The sequence below is a fragment of the Parasteatoda tepidariorum genome, chromosome 1 (genome assembly GCF_043381705.1).
Source record: "Parasteatoda tepidariorum isolate YZ-2023 chromosome 1, CAS_Ptep_4.0, whole genome shotgun sequence".
NCBI classification, from domain to species: Eukaryota; Metazoa; Arthropoda; class Arachnida; order Araneae; family Theridiidae; genus Parasteatoda; species Parasteatoda tepidariorum.
Window position 1 is genome coordinate 92,617,262 of NC_092204.1, and position 19,614 is coordinate 92,636,875.

The 19,614-nt window shown below is 28.4% G+C and overlaps 1 pseudogene; it reads right to left on the reverse strand.

The window, feature by feature from the left end:
• Positions 1-9,872: 9,872 nt before the first annotated feature.
• LOC139426634 (uncharacterized) lies at positions 9,873-17,931 on the reverse strand (annotated as a pseudogene).
• Between the last annotated feature and the right edge of the window lie 1,683 nt (positions 17,932-19,614).

Below are 19,614 nucleotides of genomic sequence, written 5' to 3' on the forward strand. Positions count from 1 at the left end.
CCCACAACAGGTGCGCGTTTTTCAGAAATTTAAAGGAAGCTTCCAATTTTTTACTTGTTTTTATTTTAATTTATCAATTTATATCTAGAGAATGGCAAAATTCTTATAATTATATTTGTTTAAGTATTTATATATTGACTAATCCATGAAATTCTCTGTAACTAATTTATTTAAGTAGTAAATTCCGTCGACTATTATCACCATAGACAATATTTTGCAGCTATTAAAAAATCAAAAAATCTTTTGTTTTTTATCTTTCTGTTGCAAACATCAGTTGTTTTCACTCAAAAAAAGGATTTTGCTTTAAAATTTTTGGATATTACTGCACAAACTTACATCAGATTTTAAATTTTACTCCGTCTTAGTTTTTAACTCAGTTTATTCTGTTAGATGTTAGATATTTCATTCATTTCCATTGCATTTTAACCTTAAATTATTAATTTATTTTAAAGTTTGCATAGATGAAAGCAAGCATTATTTATCAAAGTTCTACTTATACTCATCGCATACAACTGTAATAAACCTTGAAAATTTACAGTCCCCCCAAAATAAATAAATAAACCATCTGTGAACGCAGATTGATAATAGCAGTTAAAACACAAATCAGAAAAAACTCGGTTCAATTATAATTAAGTAAAAAAATAATCAATAATTGATATTGGATACTTGCAAATATTACAACCATACTTACAATCATATAACTGAGGATTTAAAAGCCACCACTACCGTGTTTTTTCTTTTCTTATATTTTTTTAAAAAATTAAGTCTGCGTTAAATTCGAAATCTGACGCGAGTATGTTGCAAAGAAATCACAATTACAATTTAAAATTTTAAAAGCTTTATTCTATATTCATGAAACAATGCTGTGAATACAACATTAAATGCTTCAAAAAATTTCAAACACAGAACTAGTCGGCATAAAAAAAGTAATTGCCTCCAAACTATTACTTATTTGCTACTAGCCTCACGCTATACTTTCTTTTACGATTACTAAACACTGGAATAAAACTAACTAAAATCAAATCCCATTTAATAGTTAAACTTCGTAGTACCAAATAATGTGAAGTCAACGAAACAAAACATTTGTTTCGAATAAATCATTTCATTCTGTTAAGAAAGTTAGGTTAACTTAAAATTGTAGTAATAGTTTTATTCTAGAATTTACTTATGTATTTTTATTATACTAGTAAATATTACACTTGAAATGCACTATTTTATTAAACGTAGTTAAATTTCATAATTACTTAGAATTACACATAATTACTTTAAACATTTTCCTAAGTATCACATTAATTCTATCCAAATTGCTCGGCTGCTCTTTCATATCAAAACTACACGGTGTAGTATTCGAGGAGGTATTTGGAACTGTTGTATGGCATATACTATTTTAAAGTCGCAATATATACGTGTATTTTCAAACTACTACTATTCTTACGCCTCTGAGCAATTTGTTGAATTTAGTTGTATGAGTGGATGCATTCTTGCTCTTATTCTTCGTAGAATAAGAAAAAGGAAGATGAAGATCTGGGAGGTAGCAAGTTGAGGAGAGGCAGTTAAATACAGTCAAAATCATGCAAAATGAGATGTTTTTTTCAATGTTTTTCTTCCCTATGTTTATGCAGAATTAAATTATACTTCTTAAAGGTGATATTGATGAAGATGTCTTAAATAAATTAAATGAAGCCCTAACTGCATTTTCAAGTATGTATATTTTTTAAATACGCAAAAATGTCTCAAATTAAAGAAGAAAAGAAACTGTATATTTAATACCGATGTTTAATCTATACTTTTATTGGAGCTGACACTTGGAAATGCGTGAACATAATAATGAATGAAAATCAAGAATTTATAGACAAATTTCTATGAAAAGTTTGAAAAATAAACCAGTTTGATAAAGTAAAAAAAATACTATTAATACGTGAAAACAAACTCCTGTAGATTAAGAAATTAAATAGAAAAAATGGAGATGGATTGACCATGTATGTGGAAAGACCACAAAAATTTATAACAAAACAACGTTTGAATGGATATTCCCAAGAAATACGGAAAAAGAGAAGAACACAGATGATATTGCGTCAAAGCATCGAGAGAGGAGTTACTTGTATTGGTCTAAAATGGAAGAAGATAAAGCGCTTTGCTTAAAATAGGGAGAGATTGAGAGGCATAACTCCTTTGTTCCTTAAAGAAGTAAATAAACTGAAAAAAGAAGAATTTAAAAGTAATTAGGACCGACTACGACGAACCGTTCGAGCCAGATGAGAAGAAACAGAAATGGAGTCTTTTTTATTGGTTAGGTGTTAGCATTGTTTTAAATTTAAAGATAGTTTATTCAATTTTTAAAAATCTTTAAAGATAACGTCAGTAACATATGCTAGCTTGTTGTTCTATTTGATCAAAAATATTTTATTGCTTGCACTTTCTAATTTAATTATTTTTTATTCGCTGTGACTAATAAATTCAATAAACAACATTTAACGTACTAGCGTTCGGGGACTACGTCGTCAAATAAATATTGTCATTTCTATCAAGGGATTCATGCTAATCCGATTCATATTAATCAAGGGATTCATTTTGATCAGATTCATATTAATCTGTGGGATTTAATATGAAACAAAACTTCGTTTTTTCTTAATACTACACAGACATTCATAACTCTGACAGTGTAATTTAAAATAACATCATTCTCACAGACACCTCTATAATGGGAGCAGTGCACAAAAAAATGAACTCCTTTAATATCTACTGTTATCTGAAACCAAATGCTTAATTTTGTTCATAATAATTCTTTCAAAATGTGTTTCTACAAAACTAAATAATTTGAAATCAATAATAAATGGAATTATAAAAATAGTTATACATTCAAAGCAATATTAATGGTAAAGAGGTAGTAATTCGCTTAAGAGAAACGTAAAAAATTTTCATGCTCTTATTGATACCAATGCGGCATAGTTACATTAACGGGTTTTAATTGAAAGAAGATACTTTCTATATATATATATGTATATATATAGGTGTGTGGGAATGAATGAATGAAATGTGTCCGAGCACGAAATGGAACAACAGGATGACAACGGTAAGACATCTTGTGGTCAATATTTTTCTCACGTTTACAGAAGTATGATACGTTTCGATTTCCTTTTTTAGCCTATAATACTGGACAGGATGAGGTAAAACGTTATCGGTACTCTGAAAGGTTTTAGTGAAAATAAAATCCAATTTTCAGACATCTTTTGATCCCGGAAATATTTAAAGGAAAGAGTTTTGGAGAAAGTCATCTCAGACGAAGCGGATACGTGAGACAACTCCGAAAAACTGCGAAAGGTCATCTCCGCAGTTTTTTTTTTTTTTTTTTTTTTTTTTAATATTTTTTTATAGGTATTTAGGCTTTGTGTGCATTTTATCGGTTCAATAAACTCCTTTTGGATGAAAAAGTTTTATTGGAAAAATAAAAACGGGCTCATCCAATTTCATCAATAGTTTATTTATGACTAAAATTATTCGTAAAGATGACTAAAATTCTAATCACTGACGACTAAAAACTCAGGCATTGGCGACTATGATTTCTAGTACTGACTACATATTAGGCGAGGATTTTTATGAGAAAAAAAAATTAGTGGGGAATACGTGTCTCATTAACTCTTGCTATTTTTTTAACGGCGGAAACTGAGCGTTTATTCCTTGCCTCTGAGGATGCCGGAAGTGTTGCTCTTTAACGTTACCAGTGGGGAACTGTGAACCTAAAAGCCATATCACACATAGCGAAAATTCGTTCAATTCAACCATCAACTCAACCTCAGCTCCTAAGACAACCCGTCGGAAAACACAGGTGTGCTATACTTTTCCGAGTTGAGCCAACTGCCATTCAACTCTTTCACTTCTCTGCGAAAGTGTTCAAGCAACTCCACAATTCAACCAATCAGGTAGCAGCAACTGCTTGGGGTTATGGGACAGCTCAAGTCAAAACAATATGGCAGCAAAGTTTATGTGACGGAGCAGCGATATAATTTGATATATATATTAATTCAGGTAAGTTTTTAATTGAGTATTGATTTTAAAGTTATTTTATAAGAAGTATAAAACTGCTTCTAACCATTAAAGAAGTTTATGTTATAAATGTGCTACGTTTTGAACGTGAATTAAAAGTATGATTTTCTACGCCAAATTCGCCAATTTGAAGTAAATTTTGCCGAGTACATAAAAGTAGTTTCTTTTGTTTTATACTTTGACATTACTTTAGTTGATAAACAAATTTTATGAATTGCATTTAATCTTGTTTGTACGTAACTGTATATTTGTTAGTACTTGCCGAATGCTCCAATCGTTGTTAGTAAACAAGTTTGGTACTCATCCTTTTCGCCAGCACAAGTAAATTCGTAATTTTTATTTTTGCAATATTTTTAATATATAGTAGTATTAACATGTATTTGTTTCAATATTTTTTAACTAGTTATGTGTAAGCACTTATGATAGTTATTGATTTGTCACAATGTCATCTGTATATATTAAATACCATAAACATAATAGAATTATTTTTTTAGTGTAATTTAAGTCTTAACTATTTTTTTAAACGAATCTAGTTTATTCGTTTTGTTTACCAATTATTTGTTTGCTAAGTATTAAAATGTAGTTTTTTTCAATTACTTTGCTGTTTCTATAGTTCCGATAAGATTACACATCAGCAAGTATTATTCTAGAGATTTTATTGAATTCAGAGATTTTGAATATTTTCTTACAAAGGAAAAAATTTTGTTATAAAGAGTAAGCTTTTCAGAAAACTTACCCATACCTTAACAATATGCTGACAGAATTAATTGCTTGGTATTATTTTATTTTTAATGAATCTTTTTCTTATTGTCTCTTGCCTTAAATACACTTGCTTCACCTTTCTTAATAAAATTTTTTACTTGTATTGCAGCAAAGATGAGTCAAAAACTTGAACAAGCACCCATTGGGGAAACTTTTAAATGGAACATCGAAATGGAGAATACATTTTTTGAACTCTTGAAGAAAAAATAGAATATTTGGAATGCAAAATCACTATATTACAAGCATAGTATGCTACGGAAAGTTAGTTTTGAGGAGATTTCAAAAAAACTAAGGATAGAATGGCCTCATCAGGCCACTGAATTCACATTGGGGGAGTTTTTAGTTTTGACTGTATTTCATTAGTTCTAAGTCCCAGTATTGTTTCTGAGAATAAACTTAAAACCACACCAACAGCATTAACTTTATAATTACAAGATATTTTTTTCGTATTACTATTGATTATTATTTTTTTGTTGTCTTAAAATCATAAACAAACCTTGTGTTAATTATTGAAAACAGTCTATAGATAAATGTAGTGTATTGTTGCTTTGAAACATAATTGAAAATTTTTTACATATCTTTTAAGATTTCTTTGTTATATTCACATTGGTAATGTACAAATCTATGATTGAAAAAAATATATGATTTCTGCTGGTTCTATACTATTTAAAAAGTATTTGATATACATAATTTACATGGTATACAAGTGATAATTCAAACTGCATAAAAAATTTCAAATGCATGCTTTAGTAGTGCTTATGCAAGAAAATAAATTTCAAAACTTTTCTCATAACAGTATAGGTGTTTGTTTTTATAACCAAACCTGTAACATTTTTATTATTAAACCTACAGGCAATTGCGCCATCATTAAGATTCAAATTATATTTTATGTTTATATTTCTTTCACTCTATTTTGTGAATGTGTTTTTTTTAACTTACTTTTTATTGTCCTTATTATTAGTTCACTTTTTTTCTGTTTAGAAGAGTTGCAAAAAAAGTTTACGAAACTGAGGACTATTTTTTCAAAGGAATATAAAAAAGCTGAAGACGTTAACCAGTGGAACGGGGCAGGGCTAAAGAGAAGGGATGGTTCACTCCTTTGAAGTATCTCTCGCCGCGCCGATCCTCCGACGTCACTCTAGTGACGTCACTTTGGCGCAAAGCTCGCACTTTTACTTCAAGAAGGGAGCGTTTGGCCTTACTAGCTCTAACTAATATTAGATCATTTCTTTTCGCGAGATATTCTAAGACATTTGTTATTTTCTATAATGACTTTCCTCAGTTTTTGCAGTGAATTTACAAGAATTTAAAACTATTATCGAAATGCCAGTTTGCGCGATTGCAACTTGCAAAAATTCTGATATAAAAACAAAAGGAAAAAGTATAATTTTTCGCGTGTTCCCTAAAGTAAATGAACAACTATGTAAAGAATGGATTCCGAAATGACACAGTTAATATAAAACAGCAATACGTTTATTCTGTCGTAAAGAACTTTTATAAAAATTCATTATCTAAATAGAAACCGCCTCGTTACTTCATAAAGAAAGGCAGGTGAAAAGAATTAAAAAATAGATAAAGTCAAAGAAAATTAAAATGTAAGTAAAAAGTATAAATAAAATATATAGTATATAGTTGAAATTCTCCTAATTTCATAACATATTTTTTAATGTAGTTATTCTAAATATTTATGATTTTTTTTAAAAATTATATTCTCTTCAATTTAAATATCTATAAATTATATCATCGTAAATTTAAATGTCTATAAACAATTGTAAAATTTCTAATGTCATTATGAACCTAAATTATTATTTTGTTTCAGTAATTAGCGTTTAAGGTTGATGTTTCCTAATGATTAAGTATGAACAAATTGCTATTAACGACATATTTTAAAATCAGGGATTCTAAATTTAACTTAACTTATCTTTATAAAAGAATATGTAGATAAAAAAAGTGTCGATATATGCCTTCATTTTTCTTAATAGTTAAAGTTAAAACTGAACTTTTTAAAATAAAGTATTTATCGTGTCATTTTCACCAACTAGCAAAACATTTTTATAAGTTTAAAATGGTATTTTTTTAATATAATAACCAAGAAAGTTTTTTTTGAACTATGTTTATGAACGGAAATAATGTGTTAATTACGTAAAGTTTGAAGGCTAATAACCAGAAAAAGTCTAACTTATTTTTACAAAGAGAAGGATGCAAAGTTATCATATCTTTGCTTGCGATCTCCGAGATCTGTGGACACAGTGACGTCATGAGGAGGGAAATCGTAGCTTCAGCTCTAAGAGCGGAGTGAACTAGCCCTTCTGTTCTCTTTAGCCCTGGGAGCGGGGTACGAAGGAATTCAGGTCGCATGTAAACTCTCTTTACACACATAGTATCCCCAAGTGATTTTGCTCACGCTGATTGGCTTTCTCGGCAACGCCATCTGTGACCTATGGCTATTTCATTCTGCCGTGCTTGTTATTTTCAGCATAGAGTGATTTCTACACTCCATCGGCTTTTGTGTACAAACTTGAAATGTTAGTTTTTTTAACAGAGAAACTGCCTTCTTCATTTAAAAACGAAATAAAAAATATTTCCTCAAATACCATTACCCTTAGAAGCAATGTTCCAAATTTAGACGATTGCAACAAGTGGTTAGAATTTGGGGAACTTACCAATACGAAATGGAATTCTAGAACTTCCAAACTTCATGGACAAAGATTTGTTTGTAGGTAAATAACTAGTTTAGTTATTTTAAGAAAAATTTTGTATTTAATTTTTATGGGAAATGCTTTTTTCGTTAAATTTATCATCATTACATGCATGAATTCTTATGAAGCTAATACCCCTCTAATTTATTGAATAACATTGAAATCGTATTCAATTGCCTTGCTTAATTCCTATACTCACTTTAAAATGAAAACTGAGTAGTTTTCGCTTGATATTTATTTAATTAAATTAATGTTCATCGAATTAAATTAATATTTGGTTTATTTCTTGTGGATTACTAAAATTAAATTATAAAATTTTTAATTTAATATTTATTAGTGGTGCCATCTATTATTATAAATTGAAACTAAGAAATCTGCATTATTCCTACCTATTTATAACTTATTTTTAATGTTTTTTTTTTATTTATTTGTTAAATGTTTTATAAGCCGAAAAACTATTAATTGACATCTAAGAAATCAAGCAATGTCTTTTAAGATGCTTATTTTAATAATTTTTGATTGCATAATTCCCATCAAAATAAAAGTTAATGATTATGAATTGCCCATTAAATTAATACCATGAGTAATTAAAGAATAAATTTACAAAAAATTCCCCCTTTTAATTCTAGCGCATTTCTATTGGATTGTAAATATTTTTTTATTATTTAATTGCTGGAAATTATTTGTTTGTCACCACAGTGCGTTTATGAAAGTGCCGCAGGGGAAATGTAATAGAAGTTTTTGAGAAATTCGACAATTTTTTTGCTGAATTATAATTACATTTTTTTTTTAACATTTTAGAATATTTTCCTCTATAATATGATAAAATCTTTTCCAAATAATGAAACATAATTTTAAAAATTTATTTATATACATTTTAAAATCTCATATAATAACAAAACTTAACTGAGTGGTTCTGCAATCATACTTAATAAATTTAAGTAAGAGATTTTAATTTCTAAGTGCATAAGGATATTCAAAATGCTATTCAATTTGAATACTAATCAATTCTTATATACATATTACATAAAAGCTAGCTAATAAAACTTCAATTTATGCTTAATTATTATTGTTATACTAGTTTGATGTTTTACCAAAACATGATTGTTTACCTCTCATTTACCTAAAATTCATAACAATAATATTAAAAAATATTAGCATAAAATTTAAAGAATATTAGATTTAAATAAATGTGTTATTATTAAAATACAGTTAATAACGCTGTTTAATATTTTGAACAAAACTTTAACATTTGTCATAAAATTAGTATGAGATATATACTGGAACTGATTTATGATTGATTTATATTTTGGGAACAAATTACGGAGAAATGTTATTGGGGAGGAGCTACAAAAAGACGTAACAGAAGGCAATGCCGAGAAAACCAGTCAGCGCACTCAAAATCTCTTGGGGATACTATGTGTGTAAAGAGAGTTTACATGCATTCAGGTCCCATGAGTCTTTTTTCAGGCCTTATTATTCCTTGAGGATGTAGGCGAAGGAGATTCCCCAGCTTATCTAACTTGGAGGAAAGTAATTAAGAGTCTTCTTTGTTAAATCAGGTATGGACATGACTATAAACGTGCATGATTGCATGAATATATTATAACTTAAACTGTGTCACATGTTTAACCTGATTTCAGTTGAAAAAACATTTTTTTATGAAAATTCTGATCATTTGTTAAACTAATTATAGAGTTCAATAAATGATCCTAAGAAACTGAAATGGTAAGATATTACTTGATACAAATCTTTATCATCTTCAAAAGTATGCAAATAGGAAATAAGAGTCAACAAATTTCAAGTGTTTCAAAAACAGGCACCCATTTTCATTACTTATATTACCCATTTTCATTCATTTTTAAATAAAAAATAATAAAGTATCATGATTGCTCTAGTATTATTTTCTTTATTATCCCTTTCAATTAATTAATATGCTGATTTTTTTGGGGGGGAGGGCGAAATTGATTGATTGAAACGAGCAGAAAATTTCAAGGGAAATACATAGAACTGATCAAGAGTTTAAAAGCATAAAACTCGGAAACATTTGCAATTGTGAAGTAAAAAGCCTGTAAAGATTACGCAATTTTTCCAATAGTTTTTCTTGCAAGTTTCAGTTTTTTGAAAAATATCCTTTCCTTTCTTACCCCAATTTTATTCTCCTGTTTCATACATTTTTTAACTCAAGTCCGAGGAAAAGTGCAAAATTGGGGTTTCACCGTATATTTATATTATGAAAGTCAACCAGAAAATAAAATTTTATTTTCGCAATATTTTGTTTGAGGTACGAAAAGTATATTTTAATTTAAGCTTTGAAAGTATAAACCAGCTTTTTGCTGTTGATTACATTAAATAGCAATAAATATTCTATTTCAGAATGGAAGATATCGATAGCTTTCTAGATGAAACTTTAGACTCCCTATCGTTTGAGTACTCCAGAGACTTTTTAACCATAAACGAAGAGTCTTTTGTTGAAGAACCCCTGAATACTGAAGAATCCCTAGTAGAAGCCAATAGTGGTAAATGAAGTGCTGAAAGTAGTGCTGGAAGCAGTAGTAGGAAAAGTGGTGCTGCCAAAAGAAAACGAACGAATGAAGATGACTTATTGTCAGAAGCAGTAAAAGCTTTGAAGAATATCCCGTCGTCCACAAGCATCATTTGAGGATGCTGGTGGACAGTATGTTGCGCATAGCCTAAACTCCATTCCTGATAAAGAGAAGCGCCAAAGAGGGCATAAAAATAAATTAAAACTGTATTTAAATTTCTTTTGGAATAAATTGTTCACTTTTGCATCAGTTCTAATTCTAAGTTCTAATTTCTAATCAGTTCTAAGTTCTAATTTTTAAATAGTTTGCGTTAATTCACGTTTAGTCATTAACAAAATAGTGCCGTTTAATGGCTTTCCTTTTTTATTAATTTTAAATGCAAAATGTACAATAAAAGTAAAAATTGATAATTATTTGCCCATTGTAGGGCATGAGCCTATCATGTGCAGCAAAAAGATAAGTACCTTTCATTTAATGAGCGTTTACAATGCATCTAGAAATTCCATTCTTTAACTTCAAGGCAATTTAGGTGTTTACTTCTCATTTTAAGCTAATCACAATAATTTGTATGCTTTACATTTCGCAGAGAATCATTTTATTAACTTTATCATTATACATTTTATTATGCATTTAATAAATACATAAATTAGATATTATACGTTATAAAATTTCTTTCCATATTTAAAATTTGTCCCTTGTAAGCTTTTGCGATGTCTTAAAATTTATGTGGTACCAATAGTGCATGGGAATTTTCTTGAATTTTTTTTTATCTTCACAATACTGAAGTAGTTGTGAAATCGATTAGAAAATATTCCTCATTCGATAAATATAGGAGACCGTCCAACGTTGGATTGCATTTTGTACTGTGTTAAATTTTGAATCCGCATTTAAATATGTTTTTTAAAAGGTTCAACAAAAGTCTAAAAGTAAAAATATTTCATATAATTATTGACAAGTCTAGCATGAGATTTGAATTATTTATATGCAATGCTAGATAAATTCTTATAAAGCAATTTTAGTAAGTTAGAAGTCAAGTATTGAACTATTTTTATTACCACTAGGAAAAAATTTTCTCTTCAAAGCGAAAAAGTTAGTAACTATAAAGTTATGCATGAATTTCAGAAGTGTATCTTTTAATTGATAATTCTATGTTTGATCAATTCTATAAATTTATTGATTATGAAGCAATTAATCTATGATTAACCATTAGTCCTTTAAGATCGGTGCAGGAATAAATGATGAAGAATGTCAAAAAAAAAGTTTTAGATAGAACAGAGAAAAATTTATTAAATAACATAATATTTAAAAATGTATTACAAAATAACATAACATAATGCATTGCAAGAAAATTTCCAATGCAAATCACACATATCATTCTGCCATGCGACACTGCCAGCTCCATTAAAATATGTTAAGAATCTTAATTTCCCTTCCTTGGCTACTAAAGACCCATTACGTACACTTTTTGTAAGAGGGATAAGGGGCCGTTCAAAAAGTACGTACACAAAAATGGAGAAATTTTAAACCCCTCCCCCCCTTAGTACATTACCGTACATAAGGTCTTACTCCCCCCCTTAGAGCACGTACATTTTATTAGTCTACCCCCCTTTTTCATAAAAATTAAAATAATTATGTTTTAAATAAAATTAAATATTTACTTAAGGAGTGTGTAGGATAAAGTCAAATTTAAATTTGGTGTATGTTTATAAAGTACGTACTTTGTATAATACCTCCCCCCCTCCCCATCGTACAAAACCGTACATAATAGCAAATCCCCTCCCCCCCTTCGGGATGTACGTACTTTTTGAACGGCCCCTAAGGGGATTGGCGGTGTCTCTCCAACTACCTATAAAAAAATTTATTTTTTCAACGTTTTCTCTATCTAGGCTTGATGGAGGAGCAAATAAATAATCTTGACCTCAAGAAATTGTGTAAACTACACGCTGCCATGACTATTTTAGTAGCTCGGACAGGGTGTGTCAGAATTTTCATCTGGAAAATTCTGAATCTTCAGGCCAAGATGCCAAAAGCATTCTCAGATACTCTTTTTGCCCTAGACAAGCGATAATTGAAAATTCTATTCTCGATGGAAAGAGACTTTTCCGGGAAAGGTTTCATGATGTATTCCTCAAGAGGGAAGGCATCATCAGTCACAATTACAAATGGTATGGATACATTAGTACTAGGAAGTAATTGTCCTCCTGGTATATTCAGTTTCCCCTCCTCAATATTATTTTAAGTGTGCATTTTTTAAACACACCACCATCACTTTTGCGTCCATTAGTGCCTATATATACATAAATGAATTTTAAGTTCGCATCGACCAAAGCTAGCAATATAATGCTGTTAAAATGCTTATAGTTATAATATAATGACCCTGAATTAGCAGGTGGGACAATATAAATATGCTTCCCATCCATTGCTCCAATACAATTAGGAAAACTCCGAAATCTTGAGCCACTCATCTCGGCTACTCGGAACCTGCATTTCTTCTCTTAAAACTTCAGATATTGCCGAACATACTGCTGGTATAATTCCTGATCTGGTATTCTAGGCCACCCTGAACTGGAAAGCAATGGAGCTTTGTGTCTCCCCTGTTAAAATTAAACAAGATTAGAATTAGATTTCACAGAGAGAAAAAAAAATAATTCTAAACTCATAGACAATTTTATTTACGTAGACAGCATAAAAATGGAACTCATAATTTGCTGATTAAACTGAAGGTTATATTATTAATAAACTATTTAATGTGATTAATCCAGTGTATAATGCAGTATATGCTTATAATATATGTAGTATATATAGTATATGTATATATGCTGTGGTATATGTTTCAAAAGCAAATAAAATAAAATGTTTTAAAACGTGAGATGCTCAAAGACAATTCTAAACCAATCACTCTGGAACAAATAATTGAGAGGAAGTGTTTTAATACAATCGCTTTTATTGTTTATACGAAGCTCTTTGTTACACATTTGCTAGTATTAAAGTGATAAATTTAGTTTGGAAATAGCCGACCACGTGGCCGAGTGGTTAGCGTATCTGACTGCGGAGCCATTGGCCGGGAGATCGAATCCTGCTCAGGGCATTGATGTTTCTTTCTCTCTCTGTGTTCTATGTCCTTTCCTCTTTGTGTGAATGTGACCCGCCCTATAAACGGGTTTGTGGTTGTGTGACGTGGGCGACGCTGCTCCACCGCCGTGGCTTCGCCACAGGTGCCCACTGGGTAACGAGAAGAGAGTAGCAGTTCTGGCATTTCTGTGGCCAATGGAACAAAAAATAAATTTAAAAAAATAAAAAAATTATTAAAAAATAAATAAATAAATAAAACAATTTACATATAACTCATGTAGGCTGTCAAGCAGTAGTCAGTGTGACATGGAAACCTGCCAACACAACAGTTACACTATTATTTATAAGTACTTATTTCATGAATGCGTAAGTTGTGCTAACATTTTGGTTCAAAAGAGTTTCATTAAAAAAAAGCAACATTATATAACTTCAAACTTAATCGTCAAGTAAAGTAATACACTGAGATTCACATTTTGACTATAGCGTAAATGCCTGGCCGGCCTTTCGGCATTTCTATTTTTACTTATTGGAATCAAGTATTATAAGTGTTTTTGAGTGGTTGCTGTGACCTTGTTTATGAGATATTATTTATCTCCAATAATACATCACAAAAAAATAAATAAATAGATTTAGCCATATTCAATATTTATGCTTGTCAACTTGTAATTTTTACAGTTAAAATTAAATTTGCTGTACAAAGGGAAAATACAAAAAAGTTTTTTTGCTGTTTAAACGTATTTACGTATACAACTATTATAATAAAATAGTGTCAATATTTTTACAAAGTTCTTGCTGATCTATTAAATGAAGCATTATTTGTCATCCAGTAATCATAAAATATTTTCGTTATATTCGCCTTCTCCTTGTATTAAGTCATATTACTTAATATTTATAATTCGATTTACGAATCAATTTAATATTAAAAAAATATTCAGAAAATTTATTTCATAGTGTTCATTTACGCATTTATTTTAATGAAATATTGTAATATTTTTCTCATGGTTGATTATGAGTTTTTTTTTAATTTTCAATACTAATAATACAAAAAAATAGGTTTATTATAAAACTAATCTAAAATTATTGTACAAGGAAATTTCTAAATATAAAATAAAATTGTGTGACTTTACGAATTAGCTATACATGCATGTTAAATTTTTTATTCTGTAAATATTTTGATTAATAGAGATATGCGTGAAGACGAGAAGTTTATCTGATCTTATTTGAAATAAACAGGTTAAAACGATTCATTAAATAATAGTGACGGACTGTTTTGGAAAACTGTATCAAGCTGTCATGATAAAGAATGGTGTTTTGGCTTTCTTCTGATAGTGATTATTGGAGATGAATCAAAACAATATAATTTCAAGCTAAACAAATTCCGGTAAACACAAGGAAGTCCCATTAATCTCAAATCTAAATATTTAAATTTTAAACTAGACAGGACATAACAAAGCATAGATAGGAGGAATGCGTTGCAGACTTTTTACCTTTCCTGAATTTATGCATAAATCAATGAGTCATTAATCATATCTAGTTTCCGAAAAGTTTGACGTTTAGTGAATGTGTTTTCATGTTTCCACTATTCTGGGAAATAGAAATGTAATCCTTTTTTGTACTTTTCTCCCTTTTAATGTTGTCTTGAACAGTATTCAAAACTTCAGTATTAGTTTACATATTTTAGAAAATATATGACGTTAGATGAAATTATCTAAAATAGAAAAAATATATTTTTTATATTGTGTGATGCATGATGTTATTAATTAAGAAAAAATATTAAAATCTTTTCTTACTTAATGTCGAAATGTTCAATGCAAAAATCTAGTGTCTGAAATTTTTGTCGTTCAGTGAAAGTTTTTTGATATTATTGGCTTTCTGAAAATAGAGAGTGTTTTCTTTTAAATCTTTGAAAGAATATTTTTTTTCTATTGTATTAAGGGTGCTCTTTTTTAATTTTTTCAAAATAAGAAATAATAAAAATATAACAAGAAGTAATAAGAAAGAATAAAAATACTTTTGAGGCCCGAATTATGTTTAGTTATTTTATAGCTTGATTCTGATGTTGAAAAATCGTATCAGGAGTGATCCGCAGTATAAAATGAATTTTTTTATAAAATATTTATTTAAATAATTTTATGAATCAAATTTTACTAATTTCATGACAATTCATTTAAGTAATTTCCGAAATAGTATCTTGATATGAATCCTTTAATTCTATTGATATGTACCGATAAGGAAAACGTATATATGTAAACAAATATCAATTCTTATATTTTCATTAGACTATTTTAAGCTTATCTACCGCTTTTTTTTAAATTTATTTTATGCTATATGTCTTCGCACTGAAAAAAAAGTATAATCAAAAGTATAATAAATAGAATAATGAAAAATTTACCTTTTTTTTCTATGGGAAAACCAAGAAGAAGATAATTTTTGCCGAAGCGTTTTGGTAATGAGTTTTGTAAAATTAACGAAAAAAAATTGCTTATAATATGCGTTTGGTAATTTTAAGTGGTACATTAGATCATGGCATAAAAAAAACCGTTCATGCAGTTAAATTTTCTTTCTTGTTTTGTTTTTTTAATAAATTTGTGGAATTTAAAGCTATAGTTTTGAAAATCGAAATTTCAAGATAACCGTTATCTTATGAATGGAAACAGTTACCAAATGAATTGATTAAAGATCCAGGTGAGTTATTTTCATTCTACTGATTAAAAAAAATGTCAGTGTCATTTTGTAATGAAATGTTTAAAATATTTAACGTTAATCAATTTATTTATTTTATGAGCAAACACGACTAAACACATTATACGCACTACTAAAATTGCTAATATATTTCTTTATTTTGAAAAAAAGAAATTTCTTCATAAACGTTAAGATTTATTTGAAATTACACTGAAATTTACTCATGTGATAAAATTTTCAGTTAAAAACTGAAAATTATTTCGAGTTTCATTTTTTTTTTCGTAAATGTTCTTGTTTCATGTCAACACTCATTTTATCACCTTTGTCTAAGAATTTATATTTTTTCATTTAGCGTATGTTAGACTTATTTTACTTTAAGAAATAAATTAAATCGCAAAAGTTGTGTTAAGACTGTTTATATAACTTGTATTAAAGCTATGTATTTCCAAATTGCATGCTTATAATTCAAAAAATAATATACTTCTATATAAATGGGAAACGTAGTTTTATAAAATGTGTAAAATATTAATTAAACATTATTCTCTATTTTGACACAATATATAGTAGGGTGCTTCATTTTATTAACTTGACAAACTGGTGATATTTTTCAAGTTATGAGTTATCTCCAGTTAAATATAATAAAATAGCTAATGCATAATTTGTATACTTTCTCAGTCAGTACAACAAACAAATACAATCTGTATATGTCTGAGTCAATTAAAATTAGTAAAGGCAAGCAAAATGACTTCCCTGAATTCTTTATCAGTTCTGCTTTTCATCATAATTACTTCCTTTTTTAATTCTATTTAAATCCAATTGAACAAATTTGTGGATAAAATAAAACAACAAGAATTCAAGAGGCAAACTCCTATCAGAGAAAAGTATTTTAAATGATATATTTAATTATGTATTGCGTGTTATATATTTAGAATATAGCTAATTTTCAAGAAATTTTAAATAACTATTTAAGAGGTCTACAGTTCTTTACAATTTTTAAACCAAACTTTGTGATGTGTAGCATTTTATTACATATTTAAATGTTAGAAGCAGTTATACAGGTACAATGTACATTGAATATTAATACACTTGTTGAACAATTCAATATTTCAAAATTTGTTGTCATTAGTAAAGTCTAGAATAAGTATTATAAGAAATGTACTAATTTTTCACATACTTTTTTTTGTATTTTGGCACTTATTTATTTTTTATTACTTTATTTTTTATGAAATTTCATGAGATTTCAATTTTGTATCAACATAAATGCATTTTTTTAAACTTTTTACTTATTTTTTTTAAACTTAATTCCTGACTAATATTAAAAAAATATTTTGTAAGACCTGTAACGTTAGGATCTCTTTTAGTTAATGGTAATTAAAAATATGTTTAATTAATGTTTTCCTAATATTTCAATTTTTTGATTTACTATTTAAAATATGCATTTATGGTATACAAAATAATGTTTCATGATAACTTTGGTTTCTTGCAAAGAACTCTTTTACCGTCCATTGTTCCTTTCAATATATAATTTTTTAATATGCTAAGAAATAATTTTATTCACACGATTTTATTCCTTTTACCATCTCGAGACGGTAAAAAAATCAAAATGGTAGATCCTCATTAAGAAGATAAAGGAATGCGTTATTTATATACTTTGTCAGCAAGTACGGTAAACAAACATAGTGCTCTAAAAATAGAAAACAAACTTTCAAATTGTTTAATGGTACTTATAATGCATGTAAGCATAGCAGAAAGAATAAAAAGGAAAAAGGTATTCTACTCTCTCTTTATCAAGCTTCTGTTTTCAGTTTTCCCTAGAATCAAATTAATAAACAGCTTTTTTCGGCTATCCAACTCCCTTTTGACAAACTAATTTGTCGCCGAAAAAGAAATAGCAGGAAGATAGCAGTGACGTCGATTAGAAAAGATTAAGCGAGAAAATTAAATAAAAAAGATTAATTCCTTGTTTTAAGTTCTAGCATTGAAGAAATCTAAGATTTATCTGATCCAGATGCTTGCTTTCCAAATACACTTTAAATAGTAATTAAAATTGCTCGTTTACTTTCCGTAATAAATTGTTCGTTTAGTTCCCGTATTGTTCCTTGATTTCCGTAAGTGAAACGAGCCATTTAAGAATCAACTTTCCTCTAACTAAATATTAACGAAACGTGGCAATTTGCATTTATGACAACTACAAGATTATTCCTTCCGATCATGAGTGTTGAGTGATGCATCACATCGCTGTTTGATGCAAGTCTTTTAGCCTTTTTTAATTAATTGATGCAGTTTTCTATATGCAGCAACACAGTTTTATCTTTATCACACTTTCTGTAGCCTCTCTTCAGATGCGACATAGATTTTCCTGACTTTCTTCATGTTTACTTTAGCTTCATTCAAGATATCCTTCTTCAAAGTGAGCTCACTCTAATGTAAATATATATCTCATATAACCGAGATTTGTAGATATTTATATAGATATGGATATTTTCATATCTAGATATTTGCATATTACCTAATTTTAATCTGTAAATAGAAATCGCGTCTCAATTTTAATCTCCACAATATAGATTATAAGGTTTTAAAATAGCCCTTCTTTCAAGCAGGTAATTTAACGTTTCGGGAAAAAATAAAATCAAAGATTTTTGTTCAATCAACATTTTTGCAGCTATTGAAAAAAATTTTTAATAGTTCTAGAAACATTTCTTAAATTTCAGTAGTTCTTTAAATGTTTCTTTTACAATATAATATATTGAAATATTCCTTTAGTATTACTAGTTTTTGAAATATTTCTTCAAAATTTCTGTCCCTAAAAGAAGCAAAAATAGATTGAACATAAATTGAGAAATATCAATCCCTATCGGGTGTTAAATAAGTAACAAAATGAAATGTTTAACTTTTTTTATATTTGCGATCAAAAAGAATAAATTTTCCGAAATCTAAATGGGAAGAATTACAATAAAAAAAATAAAAACCAGTATGACAACATAAAAAATAATATTTTTAATATTCCTAAGTCTTAAAAAAATTATTAAAACATCCATCCAACTTACGCTCATTTTTTTATTACTATACAGTTCTTTTATGAATAAATTATATTGCAAGAAAAGCATATAAGGCATTCAAAGAATGAAAAAGTTACGCAACACACTTAAGATTCAAGAAAACTTTTTTGCCGTCATCGATGAGAAAAAATAATGGAAGCCAACATCAATCTTACAGACTACTGCGCCAGATAGAATTCAAAACTTTGATGTATGTCGATAAGAAAAATCTAGCCTCCAGCTTTTTACCTCCCCTCCTTACATTCAGATGAAGTAGAATTTTTTTTCGGGTATTTTGAAGTTTCTTACAAATATTTCATAAGAAAAAAAGAATATTGTTTTCTCTCTCTTCAGCTTGAATACTTTTTTTCTTAAATCTGTGTTAAAATATTTTTTTACAAGAAGTTAGATTATTTTCAAATTAGAAAATTATTTTTTTTTGAAATAAATAAAAATATGATTTTGCACTTACCCAGTGCTCAAATCTTCCTTAACGCTTTGTAGGGCCATTTTTTTCCTAGCAGGTGTTAATTTGTTTTGTGATTGAAATTGGTTTACAAAAGCAGAAATTATTTAAGCTTATTACCTAAAATTATTTAAATTTAAATGTTTTGCGGGTAGGGTGGTTTTTTCAAAATAAATTTCCTAATGTACGGAGTCAGCCATAAACTTTAACTCTTGCACATATAAATAACCAATTTTAAAAATTCGGTGTAACCAAATTAAGAATTCGATGAGAAATGTTGAAATAAACAAACGCATAACTCACAG